The sequence below is a fragment of the Aedes albopictus genome, chromosome 2 (assembly GCF_035046485.1).
Source record: "Aedes albopictus strain Foshan chromosome 2, AalbF5, whole genome shotgun sequence".
Lineage (NCBI taxonomy): Eukaryota > Metazoa > Arthropoda > Insecta > Diptera > Culicidae > Aedes > Aedes albopictus.
This window is the reverse complement of record NC_085137.1, coordinates 179,499,405-179,512,131: the sequence shown is the minus strand read 5'-3', so window position 1 is coordinate 179,512,131 and position 12,727 is coordinate 179,499,405.

Sequence of the window (12,727 nt, the reverse complement as noted above, 5' to 3'; positions counted from 1 at the left end):
CCAAGGGGCTTCAGGGGCGTTTTAAGGGGTTGTTTCGGGGGATTTGAGGAGCCTATTAAGGGTGTTCTGTCAAGATTTTTTGGTGTTTTCATGAGATTACGTGGAATTCTGGAATATTTCAATAGTATTAAGTGCGTTTCACGGGCGTTCCAAGGGGCTTTAGGGGCAATTCAAGGGATCTCAGGAGCCTTTTAAAGGGCGTTGCAAGAGGTTTGAGGTGCGTTTCAAGGTATTCAGAGTCTGCTCTGAAACTTCCTGAAATGCCTCAAAATTCCCCTTAAACCCCCCGGGACCTCATGTAACGCACCATCGGCTTCGAAACCACTGAGAACTCCTCCGTAACGCTTCCGTAACGCCTCTGAATCCCCTGAAAATTCTCTGAAACGCCTTGAAATGCCTCCAAAATCCTCCTTAACCCCCTCAGACTCCATGTAACGCACCTGAGACGCTCCGAACCCCCCGAAAACTCCTTCGTAACGCTTCCGTAACGCCTCTGAATCTTACCGAAGAGGCTCTGAAAGGTCCTGAAATGCCTTCAAAATCCACTCTGGACCCCATGTAACGCACCTGAGAGGCTCCAAACCATCCGAAACTCCTCCGTAACGCTTTCGCAACGCCTCTTCATCTCGCAGAAAATGCTCTGAAACGTCCTGAAATGCCTTCATAATCCCCCTTAAACCCCCTCGGACCCCATGTAACGCACTTGAGAGGCCCCAAACCTCCCGAAAACTCCTCCGTAACGCTTTCGTAACGCCTCTTAATCACGATAAAAATGGTCTGAAACATTCTGAAATGCCACCAAAACCCCCTTAAACCCCCTCAGACCCCATGTAACGCACCTGAGAAGCTCCAAACCCCCAAAAACCCCTCCGTAACGCTTTAGTAACGCCTTTTAATTCCGCAGAAATCGCTCTGAAACGTCCTGATATGCCTTCAAAATCCCCCTTAAACCCTCTCGGACCCCATGTAACGCACCTGAGAAGCTCCGAACACCCCGAAAACTCCTCCGTAACGCTTCCGCAACGCCTCTGAATCACGCCAAAAATGGTCTGAAACATCCTGAAATGCCTTAAAAAAATCCTCCTAAACCAAAACCCCTAAAACACCTCCGTAACGCCTCTGAAACCAGCCTGAAATGCTCTGAGAATTCCTGGAATGACTCCGAAACCCCCTTAAGACCCACTCGGACCCTATGTAACGCACATGAGACCTTCGGAAACACCAAAAAAAGAACCTGTAACCTTACTTTGTTCTGCTCTGTAAACATTCCATGGCCGCCGTTGCAATAGTTCCCGTCATCATTAAATATTCTTATGCACAATATTGGTTCTGAGTAGCTTTCCCTCTTTTTATGCAGGGCATAAAAAACTGCATAAATTAAAAGTGAATAAAAATAGTATGCATAAAAAGAGGTTTTAGTGTACTGGCAAACCCTGCGTATTCATCACTCTTTAATAGGACTCTTTTTAATTCGTACCCCGCTCATTCGACATTTGTCGAATTAAAAAATGATCAAATGTCACAGTGTAATACACTGTAAATACGAATGATCCGATATTGTGATGTAACTCACACCTGCAGTGGCTCCTCGTGTAGCTTCTACTTCCGGAAGCTCAAATTTTGTGTTTTCTGACACCTGATCCATTTGGTGATCAACCGCAATGAACTTCGGAAGCCATCAATCGTAAAATGAACAAGCTATCAATTCGTACCTCCACAATATCTGTAAGATTTGTGTTTAAAAACAAATCCTACAATCTAAACAAAACTAAAATAGATTTAGTTCATAGAATTAAAAGTTTACCCAGGTAATTTGACACAAATCATTGTCGAATTTAGCGTGGTACCACACGCATGGGTTTGGTTCAATTTCACATTTTACCACTTTCGGTTCACATTTTACTACTTACCGATTGTCCCTGATGTGGCCTAAGACTAGTTTCATGCAAATTAATAATCGATTTCCCTAAAAAGCCGCAAATTGATGTAATTCATGCATGGGTTTGGTTCATTTGTGCGTTTCGCCAGTTCTGGCGAGGCACTCGAAACTAGTTCCGTAACGCTACCGGTAAATGTGGCCTGAGACTATTTTCTTGCTGACCATTCTTTGCGTTATCGAAGAAGCCGTTATTTAAGGACAAGGTATTTGAAGTACAAAGCTAAAAATTTCTAGAGCACCGTTTTTTAGAACCGTTGAACGGATTTGGATGAAAATGTATCACGCTAATTGTTCAGTGGTTGTCAACAGCGTGATGCATTGTAATCCAAATCCGTTCAACGGTTCTAAAAAACGGTGCTCTAGAAATTTTGAGCTATGTACTCCAAATACCTTGTCCTTAATGTGCTGCGTGTATGCGTTTGGTTTCGTTCTACATTTGACCACTTCCGTCGGGGCACCTGGAAATGGTTTCGACACACTATTGGGTTTCCAAAAAATGACCTATGATTTTTTTTCTTGTGAACCGTTGATCAGGTTACCTAAAAAGTCATTTAATGTGTCGAATTTATGGGTTTGGTTTTCCTTTACATTTGACCACTTCCGATGAGGCAATCGTAATTGGTTGTCCCCAATATGGCCGGATTTTTTTTCCCAAATCAAGATACCTAAAAATCCGCGATTTGATGTGTCGCATGCATGGGTTTGGTTAACTTTTATACTTGGCCACCTCCGGTGGGACATCTGGAACCGGTTCCGATATGGTCTGCAAATGCTTTCCTTCTTACTGTTCACCAGATTATCAAAAAAGCTGCTGTTCGATATGTCACATGTATGGTTTTGTTCAATTTTCATTTGGTCACTTCTGGCGGGACACCCGGAACCGGTTCCGGATCACTACCGATTCAGATATGGTCTGAGAATATTGTCCTGCTTACTGTTCATCAGCATATCAAAAAAGCCACTATATGATATGTCGCATGCATGGGTTTAGTTAACTTTTACACTTGGCCACCTCCGGCAGGGCATCTGGAACCGGTTTCGGAACACTACCGGTTGCGATATGTTCTGAGAATGCTTTCCTACTTACTGTTCATCAGGTTATCGAAAAATCCGTGGTTTGATATGTCGCATACATGGTTTTAGATCAATTTTATATTTGGCCACTTCCGACGGGACACCCGGAACCGGTTCCGGAACACAACCGGTTCAGATATGGTCTGAGAATATTTTCCTGCTTACTATTCATCAGGATATCAAAAAAGCCACTATTGATATGTCGCATGCATGGGTTTGGTTAACTTTTTTACTTAGCCACCTCCGGCGGGACATTTGGAACCGGCTCTGGAACACTACCGGTTCCGATATGGTCTGAGAATGTTTTCCTGCTTACTATTCATCACGTTAACGAAAAAGCCGCGGTTTGATATGTCGCATGCATGGGTTTAATTCACTTTTATGTTTGGCCACTTCCGGCGGGACACCCGGAACCGGTTCCGGGACACTACCGGTTCAGATATGGTCTCAGACTATTTTTCTGCTTACCATTCATCAAGTTTGATGTGCCGCATGGATGGGTTTGTAGCGTTTTCATATCTGGCCCCTAGGGGCGGGACAGCGTCTAATACTGTCTAATATTTATTAATGTCCTAATTTTCGCCGTTCACTGATTTGTTTTTATGATAGCATGTCATGACTTTTCATTTAACAAGTAACTGTCACAAAGGTGCCAGGTAAAAATACGGTTTAGTAATGGTTTTTCGCAATTTGTTCCATTGAAAGCATTATTTTCTCTGATATTTTAGCTGTAAGAATAATCTGAACTTCATCTTACATCACCGGAATGTGGCTTTCGAGGACCCATGGCTGTGCTTGAAGAAATCTATGAAATGGCTTCATTGAGTTGTTTTACGTACAGACAATACTCCTGCGGTTTGGTTATTGTTTATCCGCCAGCGATATGTCCGGAATCGATTCCAGATCTTTATTGTACACAGATGGAATGGAAGATGCCTGCCTATCAGCAAAAGGCGTCGATTGTTGAGCAGTAGGCTTATTACCGAAAGCATAATGATGCCGTTTCGCAAATTTCTGTTCCACACCTCCATTTTACAAGAGTGGTCGACTGTTAATAAAAGTAGGTATAGTTTTCCTCGTGCGTTTTCCGCGTTCTAATTATTCGGATATCAATCGCAAATTCCCCGTAACCTTCTCGTATGGGATGCACAATAATGGAGCGTTCATAAATGACGTAGCATTTTTGGCTGAATTTTTACTCCCCCTCCTTCGTCGTAGCATATTTTTCCATACCTAATACATGACTCGTCACAGAATCTCACACTACCCCCCTCTATTTAGCTGGTTTAGGTCCTGATTTATTTAGTCATAGAACATTGAAGCACAACGATCATGTTTTGTAATGTTTTTGTTGTCATTCCAAATCAATGAAGCAGTCCGAGCGGCGTGGCTTACTTTGTTCAAATATACTTTGTCTCTGGGATTAATATTTCCTAATACTGCTAATATTGCTAATCAATATTAGAGTTGTCCCGCCCCTAGTCTGGCCCCTTCCTGGGGTACCGGTCCGGAACACCTAAATGGCCATAACTCCGGAACGGCTGGACCGATCCGAACCATTTTCAATAGGAAACAATGGGACCAGATTCCGCGTCGAATGAACCATCGGTCTTAAAAATCGGTTGAGGTTTACTGCCTAAAAGTGATTTGAGTTTATTTTGTACACACACATACACACATACGCACACACACACACATACACACACACAGACATCACCTCAACTCGTCGAGCTGAGTTGATTGGTATATGTGACTCGACCCTCTGGGCCTCCTATCAAAAAGTCATTTTTGGAGTGAACATATAGCCTTTTCGGTACACTTAGTGTAGAGTAAGGTGGGGCAAAAGTTCGACCCTAGTTGAAAATTCAACCTATTTCAAAAAATCGAAGCAGATAAAAATAAATAAATACCGTGTGGTGATTCTATCATCCATGAGCTAAAATTTTGCTGAACAAAGTTACGCAAAATGTTTTTCCAATTTGGAGTTACAACACTTTTTGTATGTGTGTGTTTTATTCGAACTCTTGCCCCACCACTGGGGCAAAAGTTCGAATCTAGTGTTTGTGGAATTTCGCTAACCGTAGCACACTATTTTGACCCTTTGGTAATAGAAATACCTGAAACCACTTAATATTTTATGTCAGAACTGGAATACACTTTAAAATTTGATCTGGATTTTACTCAAATCAGGGTTAAATTTACTACACGAAAAATTAGTAGTTTTCCGCCAAATTAAGATAAAACAACATTTTTTTTCAACTTCAATCGAATTTTATCTCTAATTCCATCACTCTTAATAATAATATGTACATTTTGCAGATTTTTAGGTTTATACCTAAAGTTGCCACATGACTCGAACTTTTGCCCCACAATTCAAACTTTTGCCTCACTATGTGTAACACAGAGGTTCCCAAACTTTTTGCTACCGCGGCGCCTTTTGAAATTTTCAAAATTTTCGCGGCGCACCAACAACTTTTTACATATAATTTTAATATTTCAGTTCAAAATTTTATAAATAAATCGTAAAAAGCCTTCAATGTAATGCTTACTTATAGTTTTAAAAAAAAGAAAAATTGCTTAAAGATTCCCAGAACTTAACACAAATTATAGTTTTCTGGAGGATTGCATTGCAAAACTTTGAAATTTGTTAAATAAAGTACGTAGATTACCAAATTTTAGGGAAAATAGATATAAAATGGATTGTTCAGAAGCTGTCAGGACAGCTGGCAGTGACGGTGAGGGGTCATATTTCTCAAAACTCAACTCAATAACTAAAACAAGGTGGTTTTCAGAATCATGCATGAAAACCAACCTAGAGCTGGAAATCACAATTAAAGAGGCAAACAAACAAGTTATGATAGTGATGTAAGTAAAAATGTCGTCCCAAAACGTTTGAGACAGCACAAAAACTTGGAGATTGACAGTAATTATGAATGATAGTATCATGGAACGAAAATCAAAAAAAGTTACTGTAAATATTTACTTTAAATTACAAGCTATTGATAAAATCGAAAACTAAGCAGAACCATAAAAGGTCCAAATAACAAATTGAGAGTCTTAACAAAACAATTTCAAAATTCCGGAAATTTAAAATTTTTGTAGAAATCTAAATGTTTCCTAAAAATCCTAAAAATCAGGAAAACATTCGTAGACTGTGGATTATTTACTTTTTAATTGAAAATTTACAAGAAGGAAACCCCTTTTGAATGACTTTCTTTTGAAGTTTTCCTCAAAAAGGCAAGAAGTTGGTACAGAATACAAAAAAGGGTTTAAGGTGACGCTAGTTTTACTAAACAATTCAAAAACCACTAAAAATATATGCTGCCTTCAATAATAAGAGTTATTTTTTTAGTGGTTTGGCTCAAGAGCCTGCGGCGCACCTTAGAGATGTTCACGGCGCACCAGGGCGCCGCGGCGCACAGTTTGGGAAGCACTGGTGTAACATATGATTTCCAAATCTTTTTTGCAAAAAGTTATACATGCTAAAGCTTCTTCAAAATATACTTAGTTACGCCCCAAAATAAAATATCGAATTCGATTTCATTACAATTCCATTCCATGCGTTGGAAGGATCATCGCATATTACGATTTTTTGATCAAAAACTAACATTTTGTCATAACTTTTCGAAATATTGATCAATTTTCATAATTTTTGGAGTGAAAGACCCTTTTTCAAAAAGGGTTTGAACAACCTTTACAGCTGAAAAAAATAAATTGAATTGAGCTCAAAAGCTTCAAAAGAAACTCTTGCCCCACTCGAACTTTTTCCCCACTTAACTCTACGAGAAAGGCAAAAAATCAAATCGATCAAGTTTTTTAATTCGTAAGCTCTGACACAGGCCGACACGGGTTAACCTGCTTATTTCAGCGTTTCTAATTCTACAGCTAATGAGCTGTAACTTCAACAACATTGTTGCGTAAAATTTCCATGCTCTTCGCCAAGTTGCAGGGATCCCATAATTCTTTTCCATCAACGTGTTAACAGCAAATGTAATTTGCCCTTTTCCGTGTTCTCTTCGCGGAATCGAGTGCGAATGCCACTAACTAAATTCCACGCCACTAGGCACGAGTTTTCCTCTATCACATCGCTCTTCCCCCCTGATGTGTTCCAGTATGGCAGCAAGGTAACTTGACTTGGCTTCAAATTCCGAGGAGTGATTTCCCGACCATGATTTCATTCTTCCTTTCCGCATCAGACGGGCGTCCAAATGCTGGTGGCGAAAAAGGTAGCTGGCTCGTCGGTCCGACAGGAAGTGACTACACACATTTACAGTCACTGCACGGAGGATGCCTTCGGACGTGTTTCAGATTGCTGACATCAAATGGGAACTAATTAATTCTGGGCTTCGTCAAGCGTGAATGAGTGCCTTCGGGGGGTCTATATTGTTCTGGCTGTTTATGATGGAAGTTGTTCACTTTTCGGATGTGATGCCCTTGTCTTGGACCAGCTCAGCTCTTTAGACGAGAGCTCTTTGTGGTTTGGTTGAAAGAAAGACGATGGTTAACCATGGGCCGAAGAGAATTGGGAAATGTTTTCCAAGTTAATTTAGTTGAGACAGTAATGGACGATTAGGCCACATCTTTCGTTTAGATCTAGATCTTCTATTATCTTGCTCCCCAGACAGCTCATATATACATAGTACTTTAGTGATATAAATGTTTAAAAATGATTATTAAATGATTAGTTCAGTACATTAAACTGCTATAAAAGTGTATCTTATCAACTAGTGCGTGAAATGAAGAACCCTTCAAACCAAGACAGGAGAATCTCTTAAATGTCAGAACCGCTGATGCGAAATGCCATTCTAACCATAACTCTATCTTTAATCTTTTCCGAGAGTTGGCTCGACAGCAAAGGCCACTGACTGAATCTTGATAGCACATCAAACGATTATTGAAGTGCATATAGGGTCAAACGTTACAGACTAAGAGTGAACAGACAACTGAGTTTTTGGTTTATGTTAGCTTCGCATCATTTTGTACCAGGGAACCGTATATTCGCCTCAGCGTACTCTTTGCTGATACGCACTCGGTGAAGTAAACTAACGAAATTCACCGAATCCCGAGTAGAAAAGAAAAGCAACTGGATAACACATCACAATTGTCATGCCCTTCATTAGGGAGTAAAAAGAGGCGAAATAACGAAACAATTTACTTTCAGTCCTGAGCGCCCATGGTGGTGCAGAGGGCCGAATTGGGCGATTGCTCGCCATCGCCTTGACCTGTGGCCAGGTAAACGTTCTGTCGACTTCCTTTATTTATTGGTGAAGGAGGTGTTGCCATGAGCCTCTGGTCATGCCTTTGTGGCGGCGATGTCCTGCTGGGTTTCAATCTAACGCTGGCCTGCAGATTTCGTTTCCGCCCTTGCATAGGGTGTGGCCGACCCATCTTCGCTCCCGAATTTCTGTCGCTATCGGCTTTTAATGACATCGACGTTGGAGCTCTACGTTGGAGATACTATTGTGAGGCTACTATGCACGAATAACAAGTATCTATTGATGAAGACCTTTAGTCGTTTAGTGTTATCCGCTGATACACACCAAGTTTCACTGGCGTACAGCAGCACAGATTTCACGTTCGAGTTAAAAATTCGGAAGCTGGAAGAGGGGACCACGGTTACATCCGACGATTTGGTCTTGTTGACCTTGATGGTAAGACCTGCCGCCGAGCAGCGATTGACAAAATCATTGAGCTTACTCTGCATGTCAGAGCGCCGTTGTGCTTAGAAAGCAACGTCATCAAATAGTTCTAAATCATTTAGGTGCTCCATGGTAATGGGCTGCCAAAGCAATGCACAATTTGGTTCAAGACCAATTGCACCTACCAGGATCTCGTCGATTGCGATGAGGAAGAGTAGCGGTGATAGTGTACATTAGTATGGGACAAACATCAAATTCTCGATCCAGTTGACTTTTTTGATTCCATTTAGGTCTCATATGAAATGTGCAAAATTTCAGCGCAATCGGTTCAAAGTTTTCATACGATTTACTATGGGAAAAGTTACACTTTCAGATAAAAAATCCCAGAGGTCGCCCCTTGTCTCCTTAATTCAAATCGATCAAAGCTTCTTGTAGAAAAATCATTTATGAAATTTTCCTTCGAAGACCGCAAAACAATTGGATGCTTGTGGAAAAAGTTATTGATTTATTACCGACTAGTGATCTTACGAACGGCTTTTTCTTTTGCTTTATTAGCAGCACTGTAGCTGCTGCCTTGGCTGCTGCTGTTTCGGGGGGTGGTGATGCCTCCCACCACTCCATGCAACAACGGCAGCAGCAGTGCTGCTGATAAAACAAAACAAAAAGCCGTTCGTTAGATCTTACTTACCTTACCGATCAGGAAAAGGCCGGGGTGGCCTCTGCTGTACATAGTAGCCGCCTCCATTCCACTCGATCCATGGCTGTTTGTCTCCAGTTCCGCACTCTGCGTAGGGTCCGCAGATCGTCCTCCACTTGGTCGACCCACCTAGCTCGCTGCGCTCCACGTCTTCTTGTACCGGTCGGATGACTCTCGAGAACCATTTTAGTCGGGTTGCTATCCGACATCCTGATGACGTGACCCGCCCACCGTAGCCTCCCGATTTTCGCGGTATGGACGATGGTTGGTTCTCCCAGCAGCTGGTGCAGCTCGTGGTTCATTCGCCTTCTCCAAGTCCCGTCTTCCATCTGCACTCCGCCGTAGATGGTACGCAACACCTTCCATTCGAAAACTCCAAGGGCGCGATGGTCTTCTGAACGTAGGGTCCATGCTTCGTGCCCATAGAGAACTACCGGTCTAACCAGCGTTTTGTAGATGCTTAACTTCGTGTTACGGCGAACTTTATTCGATCGTAGAGTTCTGCGGAGTCCACAGTAAGCACGATTTCCTGCCACAATGCGCCTCTGAATTTCTCTGCTGGTGTCGTTGTCGGCGGTCACCAGTGAGCCCAAGTACACGAATTCTTCAACCGCCTCGATTTCATCACCGTCGATATAAATTCGGGGTGGCGGGCACGTTGATTCCTCCCTGGAGCCCTTTGCCATCATGTACTTTGTCTTCGACACATTAATGACTAATCCGATTCGCCAGGCTTCACTCTTTATTCGGATGTACGTTTCCGCCATCGTCTCAAATTTACGAGCAATAATATCAATATCATCAGCGAAACCAAGCAGCTGAACGGACTTCGTGAAAATCGTTCCACTCGTTCGTTAGATCACTAATTGGTAATAAATCAATAACTTTTTCCACAAGCATCCAATCGTTTTGCGGTCTTCGAAGGAAAGTTTCATAAATGATTTGTCTACATGAAGCGTTGATCGATTTGAATTAAGGAGACAAAGGGCGACCTCTGGGATTTTTTGTTTGAAAGTGTAACTTTTCCCATAGTAAATTCTATGCAAACTTTGAACCGCATGCACTAAATTATAGTTTCACCGATTGCGCTGAAATTTCGTACAGTTCATATGGGACCTAAATGGGATCTAAAAAGTCAACTGGAGCGAGGATTTATTTTCTCCATACAAGCGTGTCCCATACTAGTGTACATCCTTGCTTCACTCCAGCAACGACCCGAATGGGATCGGATAAGACTCTGTTGTGCACTAATCTGCACGAAGATGCCCTGTACTGTGCTTCAATGACCCAAGTAACACACTTGTCACAGAAGAGTTACGGCGGCGCAGGTGTTTGTTGGGCAGAAGTCACTGTGACTTACTTCTAGCAAGTAAGTGTTTATTTGTCAGGAGTGAGTCACAGTGACTTTAGCGCAACAAAAACCTGCGCCGCCGCAACTCTTCTGTGACAAGTGTGTTACTTGGGGAGGCCTATGAATTTCTCAGGGACACCCCTGCGCCTGGGGGCTCCCCAATTTTTTTCGTGATTGAGACCTTTTCCGTAATCAATAAACACCAGGTAGAGAGATTCCTGGATCACTGATTCGTTAAAAGATGATACGGAGCTTGACAATATGGTCCACACAGGATCGTCCGGCACGGAATTCTGGATCACGGAATTCTGTTTGCTGCCGCCGGAGAGTTGCTTCAATCTTCTCCTGTATCCGGTTAAGGATCACTTAGCAGAGAGACTTGAGAACGATGCACAGCAATATGAAGCCCCGCCAATTATTGCATACAGTCAGGCTACCCTTTTCTGGGCACATTCACTAAGACGCCTTGCATCGAGTCGGCCGGAAATGTCACAGCTTCCCATGTGTTGCAGAATAATTGATGCGGCAGCTGTGCAGATACTACGGGGTCAGCTTTGAGCATCTCGGCTGATATGCGATCGATTCCCGGGCCCTGTTCAATTCCATGCTACGGAATGCTGTTTCTATCTCCTGTAACGATGAAGCTTCTGTGTTTACATGGGTAATGCGTCGAACCAAGGAAAGGAAGTGCATGTTCAGAATCAGAAAGTGGCAAATTTTCAACGCTGATCGGTGCGCCACCTTGCGGTTGAAATCACGCTTTTTACACGGAAAATTTTAAATTTTTATACACTTTTTTAGACCAGCTGGTATACATTAACAAGGTATCAACATAAAGGTGCGCAGTGATAAATATTTTCGTATTTTGCTTTGCGAGATAAAAAATACGTAAGTTTTGGCGAAAAGGAACGTCCATAAATTACGTCACGATATGAGGGGGAAGGGGTACAACAAAGTGTGACGACCCATACAAAAAATCAGAGGTCTCATATAAAAAAGTGTCACATATGGGGGAGGGGGGTTGAAAATGGTCATTTTTTGCGTGACGTAATTTATGGATACTGCTAAAACTAAAAGGATACCACAAGAAGATGTCACGAAGCCGTGCACTGACAGTTCAGCGAACTTGTTTACATGGATTTAGTCTCTGGCGGAAATCCGGCAAAACTCCGGCAAATCCGGCAAATCCGTGGTCGAACTCTTGACGGATCATGCTGAGGTATTGGTTGCGTGACCCACACTTCAAAAAGATTTCCAAAGTGCTCGATCCAGCGTTTTAAGCTGGTCAGCCAAGTCGGTCTATAGCTATCCAGATGTGTCTTTCACTGACATCGTAGGATTGCCGGTAATTGCGGCTTTCCTGTCTTCGTGGGCTAGGGAGTCCGCCCGCGCTCTTTTGTCCCGCCTACATGAGTGCTTCACTTCCATCTCGAAAGCTGAATAGCGCTGACGGGTTACGAATATGGTTCCTGGTGTTTTCGCTCGCTCTATCTATGTTGTGTTCCTTCGCTCCTCTATCTTCCTCCAGGTGTCATCTGTGATCCACTGCTTTCTCTGAGTGCGTAGCTCACCAAAATTGTTCTCGCCAGTGGCGATGCATGCATTCTTCATGGCGCTCTATTGATCTTCTATGCTTCCACCTTCCGGAATATCCCCAGTACGGTTCTCCAGTTTCTTGACAAACTGGAAGAAGAATACCTAACTCAGGTATGGAAAACCGAATACCTACAACTTCAATGAGGTATTGAGAAGCCCTGCAAAAGAGGTAAAATACCTAAAATAGTAACGGGTGCGTATTTCGTGCAGGATAAATGATATAACTACCCGAGCAGGAACGAATAACTGGCACATAACTACAGCATACCAAAGTCAGATATCATACCAAGACAAGGTATTGGTCGGTTATCCAGGTATTGAAAATAAATTAATTTGGTATCAAAATACCTCAACGAGCTATTGGTTTGGTGTTGAGGACTGCTTGAGGTATTATTCAATTATGGAAAAATCACTATTTGTATGGAAAAGTC